The sequence below is a fragment of the Pezoporus occidentalis genome, unplaced genomic scaffold, assembly GCF_034315485.1.
Source record: "Pezoporus occidentalis ecotype Australia unplaced genomic scaffold, CSIRO_AGI_Poc_V1 ctg35, whole genome shotgun sequence".
In the NCBI taxonomy this organism is placed as follows: domain Eukaryota; kingdom Metazoa; phylum Chordata; class Aves; order Psittaciformes; family Psittacidae; genus Pezoporus; species Pezoporus occidentalis.
In genome coordinates this window covers 5,147,901-5,173,907 of record NW_026915483.1, presented here as the reverse complement: position 1 = coordinate 5,173,907, position 26,007 = coordinate 5,147,901, and the positions used below count along the sequence as shown (strand labels likewise).

At 42.5% G+C, this 26,007-nt stretch overlaps 1 protein-coding gene across 13 annotated transcripts in view; it reads left to right on the top strand.

The window, feature by feature from the left end:
• FOXP1 (forkhead box P1) overlaps window positions 1–26,007 on the top strand; it is a 386,145-nt gene that overhangs the window by 36,891 nt on the left and 323,247 nt on the right. For all 13 annotated transcript variants that reach the window (XM_062630323.1, XM_062630334.1, XM_062630333.1 and 10 more), the window contains exon 2: window positions 9,890–10,017. The gene's annotated coding sequence lies outside the window, so the exon portion shown is untranslated. The remainder of the gene's footprint in view (window positions 1–9,889; window positions 10,018–26,007) is intronic.

The following is a 26,007-nucleotide window of genomic DNA, read 5'->3' as shown; positions in this document are numbered from 1 at the left end:
GATTGGCTGCGCCAGTGCTTTGCTTTGCATTATTTGAGTGCGGGGTGGTTCTGAGGATGTCCCAGTGCTGACAACGCAGCTCCAGCCCTGTGGCTGCTCTGCAGCAGTAAGTGACATTCTCTCCCCTCCCTCTTCTTATTTTCTTTTCAAGTGTGATTTTTGCGTTTCCCTCACAGAGAGGTATTTATATTTTTATTTTTATAATTTTTATGGCTATTTGCAAGTTGAAAGGTAGCAAAAGAAAAAGGGTGTGGGGAAGGTTGAAATTTGACCTCCAAATATGCTTAATAGATGTGGTGATAATTACAGAGCTTAGCTTTGGTGGAAATGGGTACAATGTATGGTTTGTTTCTCTGGGTAGGTATGCTAAACGGAGGGCAGATGAGTTGAACAATAAAAGCTGAATTGATGAATCTGGTAGAGCAAAGTACTTCAGAAAATTACATTATTTAGTAACACAAACTTTGTGAAAAAGCTTCAGTCTTCCAATAAAAGATTGAGAATAGAGCCAGACTTAATTAACTACCAATATTAATTTATGTCATTGTTATCAGCAGTAGTTTTACTCACATTTTAATATTTGAGCTGCTTAACTCTTCTTTGCAGTAAATGTCCCTTTAATGGGACATGTAAAATAATGTTCCACATGTAATTATACTTTAATTACATATATTCAGGAGGGAAACATATCCAAAGGATAGACACTGGACTTTGTCTTGAACTGAGGTTTTATTTGCATGTTACAAGAGCTAGTATCTATAGGCTCTGCAGTACTTGGTGCTCCATGCCTCTCGCACTCTGCACAGCACTTGCCCTGGGGTGCAGATATGGGTGCATGAGCATGGAGGAGCAGCGCCCATTTCTCACACAGGGTCATGTGTGGTTGGTGCAGGGAATGACTGTCTTGTGAGCTATCTGCAGGGCTGCTTGGGGCGAGCATGGGCAGAAAATGACCTAAAGCACCCTTCCTGCTCCTCTGCACAGCGCCGATGGGTGCGTGATGGGTGTCCCCTGTGCCACACCATCCTCTCCCTAGTGCCAGGACCTGCAGAGACAGCAGACAGCCAGGACTATGGATTTTGGCTCAGCGGTGTTTTACGAATCACGAGGAATTCATAACTTTGGAATTCAGCAAATTTGTGCGTCTGTCGCTCCATCAGCACGCGCCGGTTTTCTGCCTTCCTCACTGCGTGCGTCTCTGGCTAAGGATCCTGTGATTAATGGCCCAACTTCTACTCACGAGCATCCTAGCAGCAGTGCTGCAAAGTCCGCTGCTGCGCAGGGAGCATGCCGGCAAGGGAATGGCAGTGCTGGGGGAGCTCAGGCCAGGCTGGGCGGCTGCTCTGTGGTTTGTTGTGTCTGGTTTGGTTCCTTCTTTTCAAGTTGCAGTTGCATTTGGTCATTTGAAGCTTATTTTCCTAGTCTGGCCAAGCCAGCAGGATCCCCATGCGCTGCAGGGGAACATAAAACATCAGCCTTTAAGCTGGAGTGCTCTGTAGATAAGGATTTTAAGACTCTTGCATCATGCACTGTGTCTTATGGGCTTACTTAGTATACTCTATTTGATTTAATTTAGATATTGAATAAGGAGGAACACTTTAATAGCCAGAAAAAGTACTGTATAGTGTAGAGCCTCTTGTTTTCCCATTGCCTTAAAGACAAGATGGCTGGGAGGGCTGACTTAGGCTGCAATTACATTTATTTAATTGTAGGAAGTAACAGGGTGTTTTCAAACTGCTTAAAAATGATGTTACGCCTTATCTGTACTGTGAAGTGTTTCAAAAAGCCAACAAGAATTCACCGGGCTTTTGTCTGATTTTGTATTTTCTGTGACTGAAAGTAAAGAATAACTTTTCAACCTTTGCAAAGATCAGGAAATGTGCAGAATTAGTGGATTATTTCAGTTGGATGGCTTGGGGAGGGCATGAAAAGTCGGTGGGTGGCTCTGGCAGTGGTCCCTCCCTTCCCTTCCCTATGTATAAGTACAAATAAAAGTTGTAGCTGAGTGTCTACAAATGTTAGCTTGCATGCTGCTAGGTAGCCATTTATCTTGCTCAAAGATTTGGTTTGCTGCTTTTTTGTATTGGCAGGATTGAGGATGGCTGGGGAGCAGGAGGTGCTGTTGGATGGCGTTCTCAGGAGATAAGGAGAAACTCGGGGATGCGGTTTACAACGTTGCCTGCCTGGGGGGGTCAGCCTCAGTGGCTGTGCTGTTGTCACCGCTTCACAGGAGGCTATGACAAGTGGCTGCTATCTGTGAGCAATATAGATTAACAGGGATAAGAACAGACCTGCCATGGGAGATTTTACTGTAGCAGTGAATGGGGAGCTGGCAGGAGAAGTGAAATATTTGCAAGTCATAAAGGCAGCAGCTTCAGGAGTTCTGAGGTGGGATTGGGATTGTTTGCAGAGATCCCTTGGCTGGCCAGGATCTACACGCTGGATCGCATTGCTCTAAAGGGCTTGTGTACCTTTTACTAAACACCACAAAAAGTGGATATGTTTGTGTCTATTAATTATTATTTTTATATATGCATTTATTATTTTATATAGTATATATTTATGTATTACACAATATGTTTTTGCATTTATTTATTATTTATAGATAACCTTTAATTTGAGACTATTAGTTATTGCGTGAGTCTGTACCACCCTGTAGTAATCACAATTGGGTATTCTCTCTTAGTCAGTGAGAGCTTGGAGGATCTTCAGAGTGGGTGAAAATCATCCCATACGCACGTTTAAGAAAAGAAAGGGACGAGAAAAGGAAGAAGAGGGAAAAGCAGGCCTCCCAGAAGCTGTGGTGAAACCCAGTATTAGCAAATGCTTCTAGGAAGTTTGACTGAGAGCCATATGGCAATGTGGGGAGTATGATCCATTGCTCCGAAAGTTGGTCTCTGAATCAGCCTATTGACTTCAACAGCACTTAATCATGTGTTTTAACTCTTCTTTGAAAAGGCTTGCATTCCTGAATCATGTCCTCTGATTTTAACCACTAGACAGTACTTTTTTTTGTGGTAGCAGACAAGTTCAGTCATATTTCTGTGACTAAGTTTGCAAGTTTTGACTGCATCACTACTGAAGTATGCTGATGAATATTCCCCTTCTTATCAAAATCAAAACATTTGCCTCTGTCCTTGAATTTTAGGGTGAAACTGAGTGTCTTCCTGGGATGGGGTTGGTGAGATGCTGCAGGATACTCTGTGATCTTTTTATATTCATCCGCAGAGCATTATGGATGCTCTGATGGTGATAAATGGGTGAAAAGAGTGATCTCGAATTACTGCCCTGAATTCAGTTTTCAAAAGCCCTGGGTGTTCGTGGTTTGGTTAGTATATGGGGGATTGAACCCATATGCTAACACAAGAGCACAGGAACTAGTCACATGAGTCCAAATTTGGATTGTAGTTGGATACTGAAAGACATCCTGGAGCTTCACACATGGCTGTGATCCACCAGGGATGATTTGGACTCTGTGTTTGGTGAAAGGAAATTGTGGGCAGCTCTTTGGGATGTACTAGTTAATAATGCCTGTTGCGTCCACAAGTCCCCCTTGCCCTGGCGTTCTTGCGCAGGTAGAGTTGCTGGGTACCAGGGCATGGATGTTGGCGGGTCCAGTGGGCTCTGTTCACAACTACCACAGTGTCAGAAACGCAGGGGATGTGTGTTTTTCTGTATCAGTCTGTCCTTTATTAACAGGAAACTCTGGGCAAACCCCTGTGCTGCTACCTGGTTCAGCACACAGCAGGGAAAAAATCCTGTCCCAGCCTGTTCCCAGGGAGGGGGTGCATGAGCTTTGCTTTCATCCCTAAGAATCATTACATTTCAGTAGAATTTTTCGCCTCACCTTTCCATGTTTTTACAGCTAAAGCAGTTTTTACTTCCCAACTTCCAACATCTGGAATTAAGTTTCAGTTTATTAAAAAAAAAAAAATAAAATCAAAATCCACAGTCTGGATGAAACACCAATGCCTTTGTGTTTGCCTACAATTTCTAGCTTTAATTTTGTATCCTTGGCAAATGCCAGAAGTCTGAAGTAATTGCATGTTCAGTAGCTGCCATTTTCTGGTGCATCTTAGTCTTAACCATTTCTTCTTTAATTATTTTTCCTGTTAGACACTTTTCTAATTGGGGATAATACCAAAATGATTAATCAAATTAAGCATGAGAGCAAAGTGGCTGATGCACAAAGCTGTGTGGAGCTGCTGTCTTCTGCAGTGAGGTTGTCTCCCTGTAGCTGAAGTTGCTTAATGGGCCTCTTAGGCTCTTATTTTTTTATTTTAATAAGGTAGTGTGTAGATCCCATTGACTTCAGTTGTTGATTAGGATTCCTGACAGCGGGAAATTAAGCCCCTTCTTTGTGACCGAGCTGGAGGCCAGATTTTCAAGGATTTTCAAATGCTTAGCACCCATAATTGGGGTTAGATTTATTTATTTATTTTATTTTCTTGGAAAAAGTTCAATTCTCATTGGACATGTAAATAAGGGTGAGAGATTATGATACTTGTAGCAACTGGTATTCCTGGGGTATGCTGAAGTTCTTTCAGAAGAACCTGGCTCCTAATGAGCTAGTTACTTTGCTGTCCAAGTAAGAGTTCTGTTGTTTTGCATTTCTGCTTTGTTTGCAGATGCCATTTCTGCAAATTCTGGTTTTTGAGGAGAAAATTCCTTTCTTCTGCCCCATTTTTCTGTGTTTTCTGTGGTGGTTGTGGTAGAAGGAGGGGCAGAAAGAGTTGCGAGTAAATTAGACAACTGTAGGAAAAAAGGGGGACATACAAAATCAAGTGTTCTACTTGCGTAATCTGTTTAACATCAGTGAGGCTCAGAGCCTTGTGGGACATGAGAATAAAAGGAGCATCTGTGCAGGCCACATGGCATGCTCCGGAGGAGCCCTCCATCCCAAGCAGCTCTGCTCTATTTGCAAATAAAAGCTCCAACCAACATCAAAAAGTTGAGGTGGATCCCAGCTGGAAGGGGAGAACAAATGTTACTGATTGGTGTAATGAAGTTCCTCTTGCAAACAGCCTTAGTGGTGCTTTTAAGGATGCTTTGGGCATGTGTTTCTAACAGCAATTTCTTTAAAGAGAAAAAAAGAAGAAGGAAGGAAAGTGTTACTTTTTAAAAAAAAAATGTATCATATATATGTATTGAAAGATTTTAGGAGACTGAGCATTTCAATCTGCGGTCAATTACAGGTAGATGAGGTAGAAATAAGAATAGGGATGATAGCACTGATTTTTGGAAGATGGGCTTCTTTCTTTGTTTCGTTTTGAGGAGGGAGGGTGGTGTGGGGTTTGTTTGTTTGTTTGTTTTTTCACCTGGACATAGGCATCCTGAGATCCCAAGGCTTTCCAGGCTGATCTTACTCCTCTTATTTTGCTGGTGGTTGGTAAACAGCTCCATCATTAGGCAGGGCCCTGGGGAGCTGCTGCTGCTCCAGCCTTGTTCCCTCAGGGACACTCACTGGAGGGGAGGATAAACAAGGCAGCAGTGCATTTTATTTCCACTTTCAACCTGCTTGAGTGCAGTAATTCTTGCAAGGACACATCTGGTTTAGGGCTTTGCATTTTCTAGGCAGGCTTTATTGTTTTTAACAGAGTCGTGTATCAGCAAGCTGGATAGTCTGCATCAAGAAGGCATGTATTTTTTAGTATGTAAATAGGAAAGGATGCTGTTCCATCTTTATTCCAATGTACCCAGGGTGGCAATAACGCTTTTTAAATCCCTGTGAAACAGATTGTATATGGCAAAATTAATGTCTCAACTCTCCAAGTATTTTCTCTAAAATATTTGAATTTTTGCATTTATTATGCCACTTGTTTAAAATAGCGAACGGCATCAGCCGTGCATTCAAAGCTTAATTGGTGGAACACAGATTTATTCTAATTTAAAACAGTCACTTAAAAACAGTTTTGTATATATGTATACATGGGCACAACTTTTCCTACAGTTGTCTGTTTTGGAGCGGTCTCTTAGGCACTGATGTACAAGTTGAACCTGTTTTCTTTTGTGCAACATGACTTTGAGAAATTGTCAGTTAAAACAGCATTCTGTAGTTGCACTGCAGTCAGTAAACAGCCTAATATGAGTGGTGTGCAAGATGATTGAAGTGCTGCCTTTGATTGGGCTTTGAACATGGTCCCCAGGTGTATGTGAATCAGTGTGTGTGTGTTGGTGAAAGCTGCTTTAATGGAAATCTGGTCAAGTAACAAAATGATGCGTCCATCAGCAATTGCCACTGCAGGATGGTGATGGAAGAGCAGCAGCAGAACTGCAGCCAAGCAGGGCTTGGGCATCTGGAGAAGCTTTGGGTCAGTTTCCACTCTTTTCAGTCACATTTTTGATTTGTCTTTATTTCCTCAGTCCCTGTCCATCTCGTCCTGCTCCTTGCCCTCATTTCGTAAAGACTTTTTCTCTGCCACCCGTTTTCTCCTGGAAACTGGGCTGTGTTATGTCACACCTGGTAGCAGTGGGGTGTTTTGAAGCTCACTGATGGCCTGGGGGTCTTTGCTGTACTGATGAGGGTCAGTAACAGGCAGCCTGTTTCACATCCAATCCATGACTTGCTCTGGTAGAGCATGGGAATTTCAGATGCTTCCTAGTTTTGCAGCTGCTTGCCTTTTTCTCCCAGTGCACATTTTCTCATTCCTCTGAACACATGGTTGAGTATCTGCTGCTTGTCAGGTTTGTCCTGACGGATGCAGAAAGCTCTGTGGTACCCAGGCAGCCCTTTGCATGGGGTGGCATTTCCAGCCTGTGCTACCTGAGCAGGGCTGGATGTGATGCAGTGGTCCATAGTGGTGCATCAAATCATCTTAGCTGTGTGACTCTGCCTTTGAGATTTAAATAGTGAAATATTAAAACTTGTCTTTCAAATCTGTTAAATATTATGAAGATTAATTTTTGTTGGGGGCAGATTAATAGGTTTCCTATTCTGATTAATACAGTGATAATAAAAACGTTGTGATTGCTGGAATTAATGAAGCCCAGATTCCTGTTTCAAGGTTTGATTGACTTTGTACTTCAGTTATGCTAAAGCTGCTGCATCTTGTTGCCCCTTATTTAACTGTAGCCTTTGGAGAATGCGTATGGGAGGAAGGCAGCACAGGCTTGTGCTGGAGGTCTGTAGTAGAGGTCTTATCAAAGAATCTTTTGGGGGAGAAGTTTTGTCAAAGAGCAGTCAAGTTTTGCTCATGTTGCAGCATTATTAGTTCCTCTGTCTTTAATCCAGCAGGCTATTTTTGTGAAAGTTGTAGAAGAGGAGTGCCCAACTCAGATGTGTGGGCACATCATTAGAAGCTTCAATTTGTCAATGCCAGATCGAACTAAATTGTGTGGGTAGATCATTAAAGGCTTCAGTTTATCAGAACCAATCTACTATCTGTTCCTCTCCCTCCTCCACCCTTCCCCTCAGCAGTACATGTGGTTTCCCCCCCAGGTTCTCCTGCACTGAGGTCCATGGAAGTGCCTGATCTGCCTCCGTGGCCCTGGGCCACACTGGGCTCCCTCCTGGCATGCAGCCACAGTGCTGGGCTCATCCTGGAGCTGGCAGTGTGCCAGCAAGCCAGCTTGCTGTTGGAGAAGCTGATCAAATGGCTATGGAGGCCTCCAGTGGTACAAGCCCCAGAGTTAATGCTATGGGAACTGATGTCTTTGGGAGCTTTGTGCTCCCATTAATCCCAAGGGCTTCCAAAGATGCAGGCGGGGCTGGGCACAGCCAGTACATGGTGATCACATAAGCCTTGTTTCCTTGGGAAACCTGGCTGAAGAAATGTTCTGTGGAGTATTTTGGCGAGGTCAGTTTTTGATGGAGTAAGAAACATGTGTTTTCCTGGGTGCACTGTCAGAGTTCAGGCCAGGTTAGGATGCCTTTACGTACTTCCAGCAATGTTTCTTGTCCCTTGTGTAGAAACTCTCCCAGCTTTCAACTCTGCTTTTTGGCACAAAGATGCAAAGATACTGCTTATGCTTAAGTAGGGATGTGAGGGAGAAGAGTGATCTGGAGGTGAGGATAGTGCTTCTGATCAACGTAGCCCTCATCTGCTGCAGACCAAATATGTTACTTAACCAAGTCATTTTGCCTCAGAAGTCACAAAAGAACATGGTATCTTTTGAGCAAGTATTAGCCAAAATGAGCCTCAATTCCTCCTCTTTTAAATGGGGCTAATGATAATTTCCTGCTCTACAGACATGTCATAGATAAAATTACTAAGCAGGTGAATGCTGTGGTGCAGCAGGTCAGCTGGAGAAATCTTGCCCAACATGTGTAGGTGCAGCTTTCTGCTCGGCTACATACCCATCTGCATATCTGTCATCAAGCACAGAAATAAAGCAAGCCTCAGATGTGTGTTTCTGACACTTGCTTCTCTCAAGTGCACTGTTCCTCATGAATAAAATACAACTGATGCAAGATGCAGGTCACTTTTGGTTTGCAGGTATTTCAGAGTCCCTAAGAAATAAATCATGTTTAGCATAAATGCTCTTTAAAACTCTCTTTTGGATCTCTTTTTTATTGTGTAGCAGAGTTTTATAATAGGGTCACATAATTCCTATATTTAGATTTCTGAACTCTTGTGATCTTCTTTGAGCTGTTACATTGCATTCAGCAAAGAATGGGAGAAAACCCCAAGGCCAGAGAAGTACCTGTTTTTTGTCTCATGAAATTTCATGCAGTTGTTGCGAAGACAGAAGCTTCCAGATGTTCCTCAGGAAAGCTGCATTGGGCTGCCAAAATAATTAACTCTATGAGGTTAAATTTGGAGATGGCAGTTCTTGCCACTGCCAAAGTGCTGGTAGATGTGAAAAAGCTGGGAACAGCCACTGTTCTTAGCTGCCATGGGGATGCTATGGAGGGGGAGGGTTGGGGAAGGAAGAGGTCAGAAGTACCACATGTGATACTTGCTTTCATAGTTTTTCCTACCCCTGTCCCTTAGGACATTTTCATATGTTGTAAAGTTTGTTTTCTCCTTTGGGGTTTATTGCTGCAGGTCCCTGTTGTGTGGTGATCCAAGGAGCCGAGGGAGAGTGGGTGCATCCGTTAGGATAGCAAATTCCCTTCCCCAGCCTGGGCAGGCAGCAGAGTTGCTGTTTAAATCCCGTGTGGTTTCATGGGTGCAATGCAGAACAGCTCCAGGAACACCTCTGTTCTTATTTCTGAATATGTGTTTTTGCTCAGTTTGGATACTTTGTCAGTGAAGAAATTATACATCTTATTTTAAAATACCCTTATTAGTAAAATGGATGCTTCATTTGTACAGTGAGCAGCTTCCTCTGAGCTAAGCTTAAACTTAATCTGTGTTACTAATAGCTGAGAAAAAAAAACCATACTAATTGGTATTTCTTAACTGATGTTTGCAAATTTTGCCTTTTCACCCTGAACATCAAATAGTTTTTATATGTGTTTTTCCTTATCTCCGAGGAAAGATTATTGCCAACAAGAGATTCTACATTCTGTTAAGGTTTTATCAGGATGCAGGGAGTGAAGGCAGAGAGTAAATATTTCAGAAATTCAGTGACTGTTATATTTTGATAATGCAAAGTAGGTTAAAGTATCTGGATTTTGTGCACAGTGAAGTGTTTTCAAGCAGAATATGGGCTTGGATGGTGACACATTTTGGTATTTAGAAGGAACATAAGCTTGCCTGTCGGAGGAGCACGTTGCAAATGTGAAATAAGTGTGTCTTTAAAAACCTTTCTTAATATTGTAAGATTCAGTTTTATTTAAAGCCAAATAAAGTCTGCTGTGTGAAAATGTTTGATACCTAGTAATGCTCCTGTAATGCTCTCCCCACCTCCAGCAGTTACAACCACCTTTATTTTCAAAGGAAAATGGTGGGCTTTGATATGATTCTAACTGAGTGAAGTTTTAAAACATGTTTTTGTCTTTCAGTCTCCTGAGAACATTTTTTCTGAGTGACTCCGGCTTCCAGACACATTTGCCATGATAAGGGTTTTGATCCTTTCCCATCTCTGCCCTGAGTCATGAGTGGATATGTGTGATGCCTGCAAGTAAAACTGGTGAGTCGTCAAACCTGAGTTTGCAGTAACTCTCACTTACTCTTTCTTACAATCTCTTTTTCACCCTTTTCTCCCCTTTATATATGGTGGGGCGTGGGGTTTCTTTTTTGTATTGTCTGTGATTTAAAGAATAGCAGTGACTTGCTTTTAACACACACACATACACACACACACACACACACACACACACACACACAGAAAGGACCTTCATTGTAATGAAATAGCAGTAATACCAAGTATTGTCAATATAGCAAGAATATTCCCTTCCTTCCTTTTTTGTCTCCATTCCCTCAAATCCTATGAGCTGTGGGGTCTTTGGTGGTGAAACTGGAGTTCAGTGATGCAGGCAGAGCTATTGCCCGAAACTGAAGCCTTGCAGATAGACAGGGTCTAAACATGCTTATGTAGGCAATCCATGTCATGATTAAATATAAATATGGAGAGGTCTCCTCTTCATCATGTGTCACTTGATGGACTCTCAAAGGAGCCATTGCCAAGAAATAATTACCTCCACCGTTTGCTGCGCTTGCATCCCAGTGACAAAATGGTGTCACTGGTACACAGGAGAGCTGTCTTGTCACATGTGCTTGCCCTGTTTAGTGTGGTGTTGATGCGGCAATGCCCAGCCTGGAGGAATGTAGGGGCAGTGGCTTTAATAGTGGGTTTTGGCCTGGGTACACTTGGTCAAGCTTGAGAGGGTGATGTAGGGCAACCCCTTCTGTGTTAATGGGCAATTGCCATTTCTCTGTGTCCCGTTTGTACCAGGTGAGTGGTGGCTGTATCTTTCCTGGCTGCCTCTTGGCACGGGGAGCCTTGCTGTGCCCTCTCCTCTTACCCAGAATGAGAAGAGGGGCAATATTTCTTCATTAATCACAAGACTGAGGTTGGGGAAAACAAGAGTCATCTGAGTTTATAGGAAAATTGGAAGGTCTATCTAAGAAATCTTTCAAAACTCAGAAATCTGCATAATTAAATTATGTAGGGAATGGGAACACAAATAGTTTTTAAAAAATCAGTTTTCTGTTATATATTTAAAATCCCTCTGTGTGGTAGAAAGTGCATTTCAATTCAAAGATTATAAAACCTGAGAAATTCACACATCAGTGAATTGTTATTTCTTTTTTCTAAGTTTCCATTTTTTCTTTCTCTTTTTTTTTTTTTTTTCCAGAGGTAGCATAATTACCATGTCATTTAGCAAAGATTATAATAGCTGTTCAGTTTTTGCCGACTGGTGTAGTAAACAGTTGAATAAACCCATATGGCAGCTCAAAGTGTGCATGCGGGAGAGGGATTCTTACCATTTCCTTCAATTCTGAATTACCACCCTCACTGATAGGATTGAGATCCCCAAACAGGGACCAACTCCAGACTTCTCCAGTGGTGCAAAAATTTCTCACTGCTCTGTCATGTGTGAATCAATTGATATTAATCACGGTGGCTAGCTAATTAATTATTTCTTTGTGCTTATGAAGTATGCATGCAAAACTTGGGGTTATATGCAAGGTACATTGGAAGCTACATGCCTCTATTTAAAGCAGTCTGCATTTCTTTAATACTTATTTAATAACTGTAAATAATGCCTAGAGTCTTACCATCCAGGTCACTGTTTAAGGTTGAGACTCTTCTAAGGCTGACATGGGTTAAGTTTGACTTCACTGGGTGTTGTGATAGCCCCATGACACTGCCAGTAAAGAGACTTTGCATCTGGTCCCAGTGATGGCAAATGGAAGGAAATGGTAAATTGAAATTCCAGGTTGAGTTATGGAGGTGTGGAGCTGTGGCCAGCTGGTATCTGGAGTAAAGACAAAGTGTTTGAGTAGTGTGCCCTCTGGATAGCTTCAGTATTAAAAAATAAAAGCAATGAAAAGAAGGATTGTTAACTCTCTCCAAATGCTGGTTTGAACAAAGAAAAAGACTTATGCTATTCCTCTTAAAATTCACTTACTTCCAGTTATCTTAAAATTTTCATGTCATGTAATAGCTTTAAAATACCTTCTGAATGCATTAGATTCTCTGGGTGCTTAGAAAATACTGCAAAATAATAATAGGAAATGACCAGGCATTGAGCATTCCCACTGGAAAGGAGCAGTTGGCCAAAACTGGTGCTTGTGTTCATCTTAACCCTGATGTACGACCAGCCCTCCACCATAATTCTATCAAGAGATGGTAAGTTGCCTAGCAATGTGCTGACTGCAGAGGGTATGTGTTGAGCTAATTCAGTTTTTGTTCTCGTTTTCCTGGAGAGTTCAGCGTAAAGGAGTGATCCTTTCTCCAGCTGCAGCAAGAGCCACTTCTCAACGGTCTCTCTTGTTCCCCACTCGAGTGTCCCTGGTGATGTCAGGAATTCATTCACCACCGTATGCGGTTTAGAAGTTTCCAGCTTATTGAGTAACCAAATGTGGTTTCTGCTGATTGTGTTGACTGAATACATAGGACCTTTCGAAGACGCAAGGGTTCTATTTAAAGCAGAGCGTTTAGTTGCATGCCATTTTATGGCAGGCAAAGGTCATCTAGGGTAAGCAGCCAGAACAGTGAATTGCCTCATTGCAGCACCTAGGAAAATGAGACAGAAAGATACGGTAAAGGTTTTAACGAATTGCTTGTAGTTATAAATTTTTAAAGTGAAGGAACTGGTGCTGTGTACATTTTTAAATTGGAGATAGCCGTGCTTGTACAATGAATTAAGAACAGAACAAATTAGAATAATGTGGTGGCACAAAAACCCTGGTTGTGCAGTGAGTTGCCGGCTCACGGTGTTAGAAACCTGCCATGTCCCTGCATGGCTGGAGACTTTTTCACGAGGCTTCCTAGTGACCTTTTCTTGCAAGAATGCTCAGTCCTGCTGCGGTCCTCTGCTCTGGTGGACGGGCTCCTGGTTACACAGAGTGCTTTGTTTGCTTCTTGTGATAGACAAGGGGGCAAAAGCCAGATTTGTCCACAGCTGCAGAGCAGGAGTGGGTTCCTGCAGGTCAGTGGGTTGTGCTAACCCGGATGTGTGTTGGTGGAATGGGGGGAATGGGGCAGAGCTCCAGGAACTGAGCCTGGCATCCCTGGCAGAACTGCACAGCTGGAGAGGTGGCAGCAGCCCAGAGATGGCACTTCTGTCCTTACAGCATCTCCCTTCCTTCATAAATCATCAGTGGCTACAGAAAGACTTTGTTTTTCTGAAACTTTTCTGCCCATGGAACTTTTCACTGTGGTGGAAGGGAGGAGAGAAGAAGTAATTTTAACAATTTAATATACTGCGTAATGTGTTTTATAAGCTGGTGTGAATGCTCCTAAGTATTTTGGTCTTTTTTCATAACACAATGAACCTAATATTGGTAAAAATACAGATCTTAGCTGCCACCATAAAGAGAGGCTAGATTTAATAAACAGTTATGAATGTTGGCAGCTGCCTATCAGATTGTATAACATCGGCTATAGCACATGAAGACAGTGTCAACTTACATTTTATCTCAGAAGTATTTTCAAAGCATTTATTTTGCTTTCTCTTGAGTCCTTAACCTAATTCAAGTTATATAATTGGCGGAATATTTTTCCACACCGCTAATTGGCTGGGTGCCAGCGTGGAAACCATTGTCTGACTTGATGATGATCAGGAATTAACATGACATTTGCGTGGTGGTAATGGAATACATTAGTAATGTAATTCATGACTGTAAGAAAGAGACCATCATCTCCCACCTCTGATCAGCAGGAGGGGCTGGGAGGATGATGAAATGCTCCCAGCAGGCACCTCACAGCAGTGGCTGGCCAATCTCGATGTCAAATTTAGTTTTAAATTCTTCAGACAAAGCTGTAATGCTTACCAATTAATTACTACAAATGTCAATTAAAAATCTACCAAATAATGCAGTAAGATTAAATTTCAATTAAAAAAATTACATTTAACAAGGAAGATACAACATTATTTTAATGAATTCTGCTGAAGGTGACAGTTTATCTAGATATATTTATACCGTGTAGGTGGATCTAAATTCATTGGATGATGTTAACCATGTTATTCTGTGTACATATTAGTTTTGAAAATCATATCCACTCTGCCTGTGTCCTGGAGGAGATAGGGCATCGAGGGGCATTTCTCATCCCCAGGAGGAAGGGAAATTTCATGCCTTCTCAGTGCAAAAATCTTCTCACACTGAAAATGAGGGCTTTATTTTAGACTTCTAGCCTGGCTGAATTAGTGGTATTTTTCATTGCTGTACATTTATGGAACTGAATACAGAATTTTTGTTGCAGTAGAAGAACAAGCCCTGAGTTTGCTATGACTGTAATGATTGCTTAGCACAATTTTTCAAGTACTCTGTTTTATCATATGAATTATATCCGTCGTTCCGATTAAATCACTTAACAGGAAAAGATTTTGCTGTGTGAAGGTGGCGAACTATAAGTCCTGAGCAGAGCTTTTATCTGCAAGGCTTCACCCTGGCTTTGCAATTTCTCAATGCATGATTAAAAATCCTTTACTTGATACTTCAGGTGCTTTAAGATACGTTTTGAGCTAGGGGTGGCACAGCAGAGATGTCACATAGCGTGAAGATGTTCTGAGTTTGCGTGGATCACAAGCATGTGTACAAAAAACTCTTGGAGAACACCGGTGCCTCATCGCATGCAGGGTGTTAGCAATACAAAGTAGGTTTTGTAGCTGGAGTTTGGTATTGCAGTAACAGTTTTTATTGAACAGGAGAGTTCTTAGGGTGCTGGAGACGGAGATGCTGGTGCTTTGGGAAGGTGTGAGAGCATGATGCAGGGGCAGAGCTGAGGTATGCAGGTGGCTATCCTCCTGATATTAAAGCATCTGTGAGCCACGGACTCTAAATACAATCTAAAGAATACTTTCTCGGCTTCCTTGGATTCTTTTTTTTTCCCAGAAGCTTTTTGTATGTTTTCGCACCATCATGTCTAAAATGGGTAAAAGGGAAGACATAATTGAAGAAACAGATTTTATGTGTCAAGCCAGCACAGAGGAAAGTCCCTCTGAGGGCCTAGAGGCTTCTTTTCCTTGGCACTCCTGTGAATGGAGCCGTTGAATTTCAGCAGGTTTTAAAATAAAATATTAAAAAAAAAAAAGTATGCATGCAGAAAATCAGAAGAGCCAAACAGCTCCTCGTAGCAGGTTTGGGTAATGATGTGCTCTGTAGAAGACAGTCTTTGCCTTTCCCTTGGTTGCTGTTCAGGTTTTGCTCATTGATGAGTGAACGCAACGAGCATGATCTCTATTTCACTGCTGCTGTTCAGATATCTTCGGGTATCGGTAACAGCTTTATGGGATCATTCCTGCTTTGTGCTATTATCTGATAAAACTACCATCAGCAGGAGATGGGATACAGCTTTTTTCCATAAGGGCCTCAGGAAATGGATGCTGTAGAAGTGTAAGAGCAGCTGAAACATATTCTCACTGATCCTTACAGACAGCAAGGTGATGGAGAGAAAGGTAGAGCAAGGCAGACTCATTTCCTCACCAGCAGCCAAAAAGCTTTAAGCATGGGGCAGGGAGGGAAGAGTGGGAGCAGGTAACATCTTTCTGCCAGGAGATAATGGTGTGAGGAGGTTGTGGGTTTGGGGCACCCACTGGTCAGACAATTAGGTGGCAGCTGGGGCTGCTGCTCTTAAAATCCCATCTTCCCACGGGGCTTTCAGCTCTACGCAGGACCAGTAATTTTCTGCTTTGAGCCCTGGGATGAAGCTCTTGCTCTGCTTGTTATTTGGAAAGTGGTGTATGTGGTATGGCAGGAACCAACCACCTTCTGTATCCCAGGTTCTTCTGTGTTGAGGTGTCCTGTGTGAAGCCTGTGCCCATCCCAAGCACTGGTGGGTGTCTGATCTCCTCTTTGAGTTGTGCCACATGAAGCCTGTGCGCATCCTGAGAACTCAGGGTGGTGTCCTGTCTCCTCCTGAGTTCTTACAGGTGAAGATTTCTGCCTTTGGTAGGGAAATGCTTTTTCTCTTTCTGTAAGAGTTGGCCAAATATCTTGAAGAAAGTGTCTTTGACTTTGGGGGAAATATTTATATCTCTTTGGGTTGTTTTTTTTTCCCTTAGTGTAGGGTTATGTCAGCTATATTACATTGAAGGAACTTGGAGCTGGGGGGGGGAACTTTAATAAGCTGCCCTCATATTGCCAAGCTTTCATCCACTGATTTACATCCCGTCTGAAGCAAAAATACCCAGACTTCAGTAGTTTGTTTACCTTTGCTTATATCACTCTGGGGCAACCCGAGGAGATGCAAAAACTGTTCTCACTCTGACATTTGCATGAGCTGCGAGGTAGGGTGAGAGGAGACAGACGCTGCGCAAAGTGAAAAGGCAACAGGGTTTATTAAGTCTTTGTTGTACCATGGTTTATAATGTTTAGACAAAAGCAAACATCTCCAGGGAGGGCTTATGAAAGGGGAAACTGGAGAAAGCTGTCTGAGCTGACAGCAGATCTTGTCCTCTTCAGGTGGTTGTGGGGTGGTGGGGTGCTGGCTGCAGGGAGAGGGCTGCAAGGGTTGTTGTGTGGGGTTTGCATACAGGATGGTCCTGAAGAGCTGTTTTGGGAGGAGGAAATGGACTTAAATACTTGTGTAGGACATCGTCATTATATTGTCATTGTGATAATGCTCTGGAGGAAATACTCTGAAATACTCCTTGTCTTCATTAATACTCCTTCCCAGCAAAGCCTTAAGAGATCATTCTCACTTTCAGATATACAAGGAAACCGAATACAGAGTTTTTTTGTCATGAAAATCCCATTTATATACAGCGGCTGTAAAATCCCAGATGCTGAGCATAGAGGGAGGCTGCTCTGTCATCAGTCAGTTGAGGGGAGAGTTGACTATAAAACCGAGCTGTAATTCCCTCTTCACAGGGGTGTGGTGGTTGTGTCTTCAAACAACTTCAGCAGTCTGCCATGCCAAGCCTTTATGGATTTTGTTCTCACAAGCTAAGTAATAGATAAGTTTGAGCAAGGAGATAGATATAGATACAGATATATGAAAGGAAGACCTTTGCTCTGGGAAAATATCCATCATTGCTTTTTACAGCACGGTTCAGGACTGTAGTGAAGAGCATCTGACGCATTTGGGGTCCTTTTGTTGTGAAGGAGGTGCCGCGGGCCTGGGGGTGCTCTGCATTCAATATCCCCTTGACTCTGCAGTAGCAGGATGTGACCCTTGCAGAAAGGCAGACGGTGTTTGGGGGCTTGATGCTTATTGTTTTCAGCAGAGCTCTACTGGAACCAATAAAGTTGCTGCCACCGCTGCTCGGAGCAAAAGTGACTACAGCTGAACAAGAGACACAGAATTATCAATTAAAAAAGCCCATGCCAAATCCATTAGTTTACTCTTGAAAAAAACATCTTGCTTCCAAGTCTTCTTTTTTTCCCCACATGGAGCGAATCTTTGGGATATTAATGTTTCGCTGTCATGTTTGTTTAACATATTTTTTTTGACAATGCCTTTTTAGGGTCAAAGCCTGAAGTTTTTCTCCATGTGTTTCAGCTAGGCAAAACTCCCAGTGTCTCAACGGGGCCTCTTCCGAAATAAATGAAGACTAATTCTTCTCAACTTAATTGGGAATTTCATCTGAATAAACAGAGAAAAGGTCCAGGCTTTGTTTTTATTTTAAATACCATAAAATGGTGTCTTGCTGAACAGACAAGTCACTGCGGGCGGGCTGGCTCTCACCAGTGAATTTGGTGGCCAGAGACTTCCACAGGGGCTTGGTGCTCATGCCTTGGACAACCATGACCCTCTGGTCCCTGCCTTCCTGCCCATCCCTGCCTTATCCCTCACATTGCCTGGACCATGGCAGCCACTCAGGCACTGCTTGGTGAACTAAAGACTCTGTCATTGTCGGAGATTTGGCCTTAACCTGGAATTAACGTGTTTTTGTGGATTTAAGTCAAACCTTAATACTACTTCAGCATAATGTTTTTGTGGTTTAATGTTCTTACAGTTTTTTACAGTGTTTCTTTTAAATTCTGTCACTGAAGTGTATGAGAGTTGACAAGTGTAAATATGTAGTTAGACAATTTCAAAAGTGTATTATTTACTGATCGACCATAATGGCTCCAAAGGAGCCATTATACTCAATCATATCATGTCACTCTGTGGCACTTATTATGATGGTAATATGGATATGCATATTATTTTTTTTAAAGCATGAGAAGCCTTATTGTGCATGTGTAAAAGCTGTTTTTAATTGTCAGTAATGCTCTGAGGTTTTTTTTCATACCAAGAATTTAAACCACCTATGGCTACCAGCCTGCAAATCATGGAAGCAGAAATCCATGTCTATAGGAGGATGGAAAAAGCCACACTTGGTATTTACAGCAATGTGCCTGTACATCTCCTTAATATGGGTCTTTTATGGCTTATTTAGATCCGAGGGCAACCTAGAACCCTAACCAGAGAGCTTGGCAGGTAAAAGCTTTCCACTGTATTTCTGCAGCTTTCATCTGCTCTGGTAAGTCCCTGACTTCCTAACTGTGTTTGCAACATTAGCAAATGGCTGGTCTGAAAATACCACGCAATGCAAGTCATGTTAATTCAGGGATCTTTTTAAGGTGTCACAAAAGATGTCTTCTTGTAGTGCTGGGGTAGAGAAAGAAGGAGAGAAGGCAGAATGAGAACAGTGAACCATGTAAAATAAAAGAGACAAGCAGGGAGCTTGGAAGGCTAAATGTGCTAAACCAGCCTTTTGGTAGAGCTGGTTTCAGTAGAGAGGCAAGCAAGTGTAAAGCAGTAGCTTGCTTGCTAGAAAATGTCTTTTGTGGAGAGCATGGGAGGAGCATTTGAGTTTTAATCACTAGAGGTGAGGAGCTAAGGTGCAGATCTGGCAATGGGGTACGGCAAATCGATTGTGGAGCAATAATTAGAGAGAGGAGGAGGAATAAGAAGTGTTTCTTAATTTGGAAACAAGGATGTGAGTGGCTGCTGGCTGTTGCTACTTGGAGGTAGGTAAAGAAGAAAGGAATCTGTTGGGCAAAGTCCTCACCACAGAAGGCACAACCAAGGTGAAATCAGATGTGGAAATGGAAAATCAACATTGACAAAGAGCCATCGGACATTCAGCAATGCTGTGGTTCATCTGCAGGGCTGGTCTGGGGGCCAAGTCCTCCCTGTGTGTGTGTCAGGAGAGGTTCTCCCTGGTGTGGGGCTTGGGCAGGAGAAAGCAAGGTCACTGCTATTCATGGTTTTATTTCCGTTGCAGAGTGTCAAAGCAGATGATTGCTTTGTCTTTTTGATTCAGACTTAAGGACTAGTTCTGCTTTGGTGCTCTGTTATCAGAGGAGTTATTTACCCTGCTCTGAATGAAATTGGACTAATTACTGAATTACCATTTCCCCCCTTATTCTAAAGAACCTTCTGTTGAAAATACATTTTGCTTTAAGTATGGAAGATTAACCATAACATGCTAGAATGAGCCAATTTTGAGTAGTTTAGCAGTAGAAGGACACATGCATGTAATTTTGCAGATCTTGAACTGGTAACAGTCAGGTTTCCTCGCAACAGTTTTTAAACGAATAAAAGCAACAAGGGTTTTTTTAGCCAATTATGCATTAATTCTCTCTTGTCTATCGGAAATTGTATTAAAACCATTTGTCCTCTTTTGAAATACTCATCAAGAAACATAAAAGCAGGTAAATATGCTCTTACTATGTCTGTCATTGACCTACATAAACAACTGTATATTCAGGCTCAGGGTTGAGTCTTGTGTTTGTGGAGAGACTAGGCCAAGTTGAACTTAATTATTTCTTTTGGGATGCTGCCTTCTTAGAAAAGTTCCTTGTTGAAGTCTCATCATCACCCAAAATATGAAATATCACTGCTATTTCTGCTGGGATCATTAGTTTAATACTCTGAATAAGTGGTATAACTGCTCATTTGTATAGGAGGATGGGATTCATGAAGCTACAGTGCATTTGTACACACACACGCACTAGCACACAACACTTGTTGATGATTCAGAGAAGGAGTAGAGTAATTCAGCTCTTGGACTGCCTCACGTGTGATTGGCTTCCTTTCTGGGGGACTTATTTTAAGGAAAAATCAATGTCAACTGAAAAACATTCCATTCTGAAAAGACAAAAATTCCCCTACTTGTGAAAATGTGTCTTGGCAGCTGATTTAACTTATGATACAAGATTTAACACTTTTCACTAAACATGAATATTTACCATGGCAACAGCTACGTTACGGGCCACATGTTGGAGACTTGCACGTTGTTGCAGAAACTTGTAGCTCGCCGCATTTAGCCAAGTCCTTGTTTCCACCAGCAGAAGGAGCCCACTCCTCCAGCTGTGTTGGGTATGGACCTGCTGATGGGTTGGTGGGCATCCTGCAGGCCTCCAGTGTGGTACAGCTAGTGGCTCCATCAGCAGTTTGCTTGTGATTGGCACCACAGTGCTACATATAGACAAAATGTCAGAATAACCAGATAAAAAGCATGCATTCACTTCCCATTTGCCTTCCCAGTGGAAGGGTGGGAATTGCTTTCTAAATGTGTCACTTCTCCAGACTCTCTTTCTTTCCTCAGCATCCCTCCCATCACCCCCCTGGACGTAAGCAGATCAAACCCATTTTGCCATGTGCAGTAACAGGTTTGCTGTGTCCTCTGGCTGGACTCCACCGTGCCCCCCCGGTAGTGTCTCAACTCCTTGTCACCTTTCATTTACAGTGTAGTTGCTTTTCAAGCGACATTAATTGAATCACGCTCATCAGGGACTTAATAAAAGCATGACGGAGCCCTGGCAGATGGCAGCCCCGGCTGACAAGCGGGATGTGTGGCTGGGACTGTGCTGGTGCACTCAAAGCAATGGACTAGCTCTTCTGCAGGGGCAGAAAGTTTGTCTCTTTGGAGTTGTGAGAAGAGCAAGCCAACATGAGCAAAGTAAAAGATGGCTTCAGATGATTTAGATTGCAGTTAAGTGTGCTTTTTTTTTTTCCTGAAATAGAACTAGGTGTTCATTCAGTAGAACTGTAAATCCTAGCTGCAAAGGACTAGGTGTGAAAGAAGGAGGATTTAACTTTGATTAATTTTAGGTAATCGAAATCTCTGCAGGTACCTTGAGTAGGAGCAGGTTTATTTGATTTGATTTTACAAGTTTTTAAGAATATAAATGCTCTTGCTTTAGGACAAAGGTAACAAAGGGTTAGCCAGAAACCACTTTCCAGAGGTGAAAACTCTCAATTCAGATGTTTCTTGTACTTTTCTCTGAAGTGTCTGGTCTTGACTGTTGTTAAGGAAAGGGCCTTTCCTTTTCTGGGCACTGATAGGACTCTTGCCTTATTTCTTTCATTTAAAATACCTCAGTTTAAATGAAACCAGCTATGCAAAACAGAAGCTAAGCGTGCAACCAGGAGGGTAGCCTGTGCCAGGTGGAGTCCTGGCTCAGTGATGCTTGAGCTGGAGGTGGTTGTCCCCCTCCCTCGGCATTGAGCTGTGGTGACACAATGGAGGGTGTCCTCTGCCTGGAGGTGTTGCTGGTACAGTTGTCCCCCAGCACAGCAGCTGCTCTTGGTGGTAAGACTGGTTTAAATCTTGGTCTTACTGTGTGTGAATTCGCCAAGCTGCGCTGATCCAGAACTTAAATAATTTGCTTCTCTTTTTAGCATTGTGTCTTTTAAAGGTGTTATATTTGTTTCCATTTTGCATTAAATTAAAATTAAATGGTTCTGCTTTGTAGATTTAATAGTGTACAAATATATTTGTTTTTAAATCCTTTTAGCCTATGAAAGTGACTAAGAAAAAAGCAACAGAGTAGGGGCCTCCAATTTTTGTTTTACTTGAATCAAGTACCCTATTGGGATTTCAATTATAAGTTAATGTTACACTTGTTTGTTACTAAGGTGACTACAGTGTCAAGGTTATGTGGATGTTGTAGCGTTATAAATGCAAAGATAATGCAAAAAAGAAAAATAGTTGTGTTGGCTAAAGTCATCCTATTCCTTTAGCATAAAGTTGCACTCTGTCCTACATTTCAATTCTCGTTCTATTAAATTACCTGTTTAATAATTTGAATCCAGTGTTATTTTTATATTATATTGCAAATGTGTGACTGTGAGGTTATTTTTAAGATATATTTATTAAGGGAATGAATACAATAAGACAAGTCATTGCAGCCCACATACAGTTCCTTGACTTCTCATTTTATGATGTTTCAATTGCATATGATTACCGAATGTAAGTTTAAACTTTTATGGGGGTTCATTAGAGATGCAGCTGTGTAGAGAGAAATTCAATAGAGTTTGATATTTATTTTTTTTTTAAGCTGTAAAAGTGTAGTGAGATGGAGCAACTTGATGGAGCATAATTTCAAGCTTCTTACTTTGAGCTTGGTTGCACAGTTGTGGGGTCTCCAAGGGCTTAGCTGGGCTGCAGTGGAAATTTGCTGATGACAGGGGAGAGGAAGGGCACTAGCAGGAGGTCTGTATGTTTGGAGTGCAGGAGACCAGAGCATCTCAAATAAAAGGCATTTGCCTTTTTTTCTTCTGGGTGGGATGTAGAGAAGATTTGGTGGCCTTGGTTGGGGCCAGGAATAGCACGGAATGCTTTTTGCTCCCATGTGAATCAGTGTTCTGATGGAGAAATAAGGTTTCAGTGAATCTGTGGTGTTCTTTCTCTTCTAATAGAGATTCTAAGTAAAATGAACTCCCCCAAAGCCAATATTGAAAGCAATCTTAGTGAGCAAGTGCTGAGAAAATGAATTTTGGGACACATTTAAAAGAACAGATATAGTAAATGAGTAAATCTACCCAGCAGTTAAGTGCTTTGTGTGAATACTAAACAGGAGCATATTCCATCAAGTATAGTTTAGTTGCGTAATTTGTTAACATAATGTGGGTTTTTTTAATGTACAGGAATGTAAACATCTATAAATGAATGATCATGTCTGTTAGTAGGAGGAACCCCATATTCAAAACTAATTGTGACATTAGCCGTTCGGAGAAAACATGTTTCGCGATACATAGACTACTTTCCAAACATCAACTTTCTCAGCAAACCAAGATCCAAAGCAAAGACTTCTCCAGGCATAAGAAGGGGAAACATTTTTGTCCTTAGATTTTACTCTGATGCCTTTGAGTTGCTGATGCATTGCTCTGCAGCCCTTCCTGCCATCCCAGCTGACTCTGTCCAGGGCAAGCATCTCCTCTCCACTTCTGTTTCAGAAGTCTCTTTGATAGCTCCAGCAGCATATGAATGCATATCGTCGTAGCAGCCTCTTTTTGTTTTCCTTCTTTATGAGAAGGGGGAAGATTGAATGGTAACTCCTGGGATGTGATTTTGCCAGGATGAAACCCACTTGAATGCAAGGGAAGCAGAAGTGGAGCGGGGCGGGGGAGTATATTCTGATTTTGGTTTCAGTTGGCAGCCTTTTGTTTGGGCTGAGGTCTTTGAACCTGTGGGCAAACTGCTCTGCGAGTGGAGGTGTGTGGAGCCCTCCTTGGAGATGGCTTTGCTCCTGCGCCCACTCCACTCGCTGCCACCAGTGTCAGGTGAGACATGAGATGTGTGAATGGGAGGAAGGATGGTGGGCGACTTGAATGCAAGACTTCAGAAATCTCTAGTGACTAAAGCCGCTGCTGTGCCTGGCGTCGTTGCCTACTTGAAGTATTTACTGCTGATGGCTTCTCTGAGTAGGGACAAGCCTTGTGGGGTAGAAGAGCTGGATTTGCCTTGTCTCACACTGTGAACTGTCAGCTTATCAGGAGTCTGATCCTCCCCTGCAGGGAGCAGAGAGGAGGGAAGGGTGGTGGCACTACATCCGAGTGGAGCACAGGTGGGTTGGTTTCATTCTGCCCCTAGAACATTATCCAGAGGAAAATGGTATTCCTGGGCTGTTCCACCTCCCACAAGGAAAAACAGATGAAAAGCAATGAAGCACACAATTACATAATGAAAAACAATAAAATGCATCTTCTAGTATGTACTACTAGTGACTATATGACTTTATTATAGAAACTAAATGTGATTGCATTTCCAGGTATTGTGCTGTGTAGTAAACTCTGGGAAAAAGTGAAGAATGACTTAGGAGAAGACTTCTTGTTTAATATAAACCTCAGACTTTGAAGTGACACATAGCAGGGAATAAAAGCCCATCATCCCTCAAATGAGGTTTGAACAGTTTAGGTCACACTAGACAAACACTTCTCACCCTAAAATCTTATTTTCATCTTCATTCATCAACAACACCTTAAGCTTGTGCCCCTCTTTTTCTGTTCCATTCTCTCAAGGATAATAATCTACTTTATGCCTACAAATCTCTTCTGGCTGGCATTCTTTAGGCAAGTTGTGAGCTCTGGCTGCTGCTCCTACCGATTCTGCCTCCTGCGGAGGGAGAAAAAGGGGTTAGAAGCTTGTGAAGAGGCCAAGGAGGGAGAAGTGCTGCAGAAGTGGTGGTTGTAGAGATGAGAGGCAGTGAAGAGAAAGGGGGAAGAGAGGTAAAATACAACTGGCAATGAAGATTCCTGGATGGCAGATCCCTTTCTTGCTGTGCTGTTTGTGTAGCTCATGGCTGATTTCTGGTAGTGCTTTGTGTTTTGGGGGGTGTAGAGCTGTGTGAGGCAGTGCAACCCCAGCCCTGCAGTTGGGAATGAACCCATCCTCTGAGAGTGTTGTTGCTGTATATGTAAATCCCAACAGAGAAGTTTGGAGCTTTAGAACACAAAAGCAAACCTCCATGGGCAAGCTGGAGAGCTCTGTTTTCTTCTGCAGACCCCTCAAAGTGACCTGGGCTGCCCTGGTGGGTGCTGAGACCCAGAAGCTTGTTTTTAATTTGCTTTCTTAGTCTGCAGGCTACCCTACATCATTGTGCATTGTAATTTCTTCCTGCCGCCTTCTCTGAGGTCCTTAGCTGTACTGTGCACGAGCCGTTCAATCCCCATTTCCTGGTAGGAAACTACCCCTCTTGCACTAATCCTTATCCAGTAATTCCTAATTTTTATTCTTATCCTTTTCCAATTTATGGGACTGCTCGTGGATTAACTTCCCTGTGGTGCAGTTTTTCCATTTCCATTGCTTGCTTGTTGCTTCCTCGCTGGTGGTTTTTCTTTCTTTCAAAGATACTTTTCTGGCTCCATCCCCAACTGCCTGGAAGTGATTTGTTCAGCAGCGCAGTCCCCTGGTTTTCAAAGGCTACAGGCTGTTCTCCCTGGTTTTCTGCCTGCCTTCCTTCTTTCTGTCATTCTGGGAAGCAGTCTGACAGACATGGCTTCTTTGCAACCACCAATTAATGTTAATCTGTGTGACTGCAACAGGCATGGGTAGCAGCAAAGATCTGTTTAAAGGTGGAATTTTGTGTAAGTGGAAATTTCTGTGAATCTGGCAAGAAGACCTTGTTGGGAGGGCACAGACAGGTTAGGAAAGAGGTGTCAGCATTTTAAGTGCAGTATAAAAGGTGTTTTTTTTTCCCCACCTCCATTTTAAACATTCTTTGACTCGTTCTAATGTGGAGTTTGGAGGATGCCACCATCCATGGTGGTACAGCCCAGCATCGGGGAGTGCAGAGGGTCTGTCACACACCCAGCCTGCACTCAGTACGCTCTTGAGGTATTTTCAAGAGAGCTTTGGGTATCATTACTCTTGGGAATTTGGCATGGTGATGTCAAGAGGTGAGGGTATGGTTGGTAGTGGGGTGGGCTTGTTATGCCTTGCTGTGCTGCAGAGGGCTCTGGCTGGGCAGGGAGGACAGGCAAACCTGCAGGCTCATTAGTGAGGGAAGGAGGATTCACCTGTTTGTGGGAACTGGTCACACATCATGGAGTGTCATGAGGCAGGCCAATTTCCTACCCCAGTACCTTCTTTTCCACTTCTCTCCTTCACAGCTTGAAAACCATAAATCACTTACTTGAAATGTATTTAAGGAGAAGAGTATTTTCCCCTGCATTCCCACTTAATGCTTTGTAGCGAGTACAGCTGGGATCATTGGTGTGCTAAAGCAAGAGAAATATTCTTCTTTAACAGTGTGTCTTCATTTTAGGCAGTTTCCTCTTTTACTCACTTCT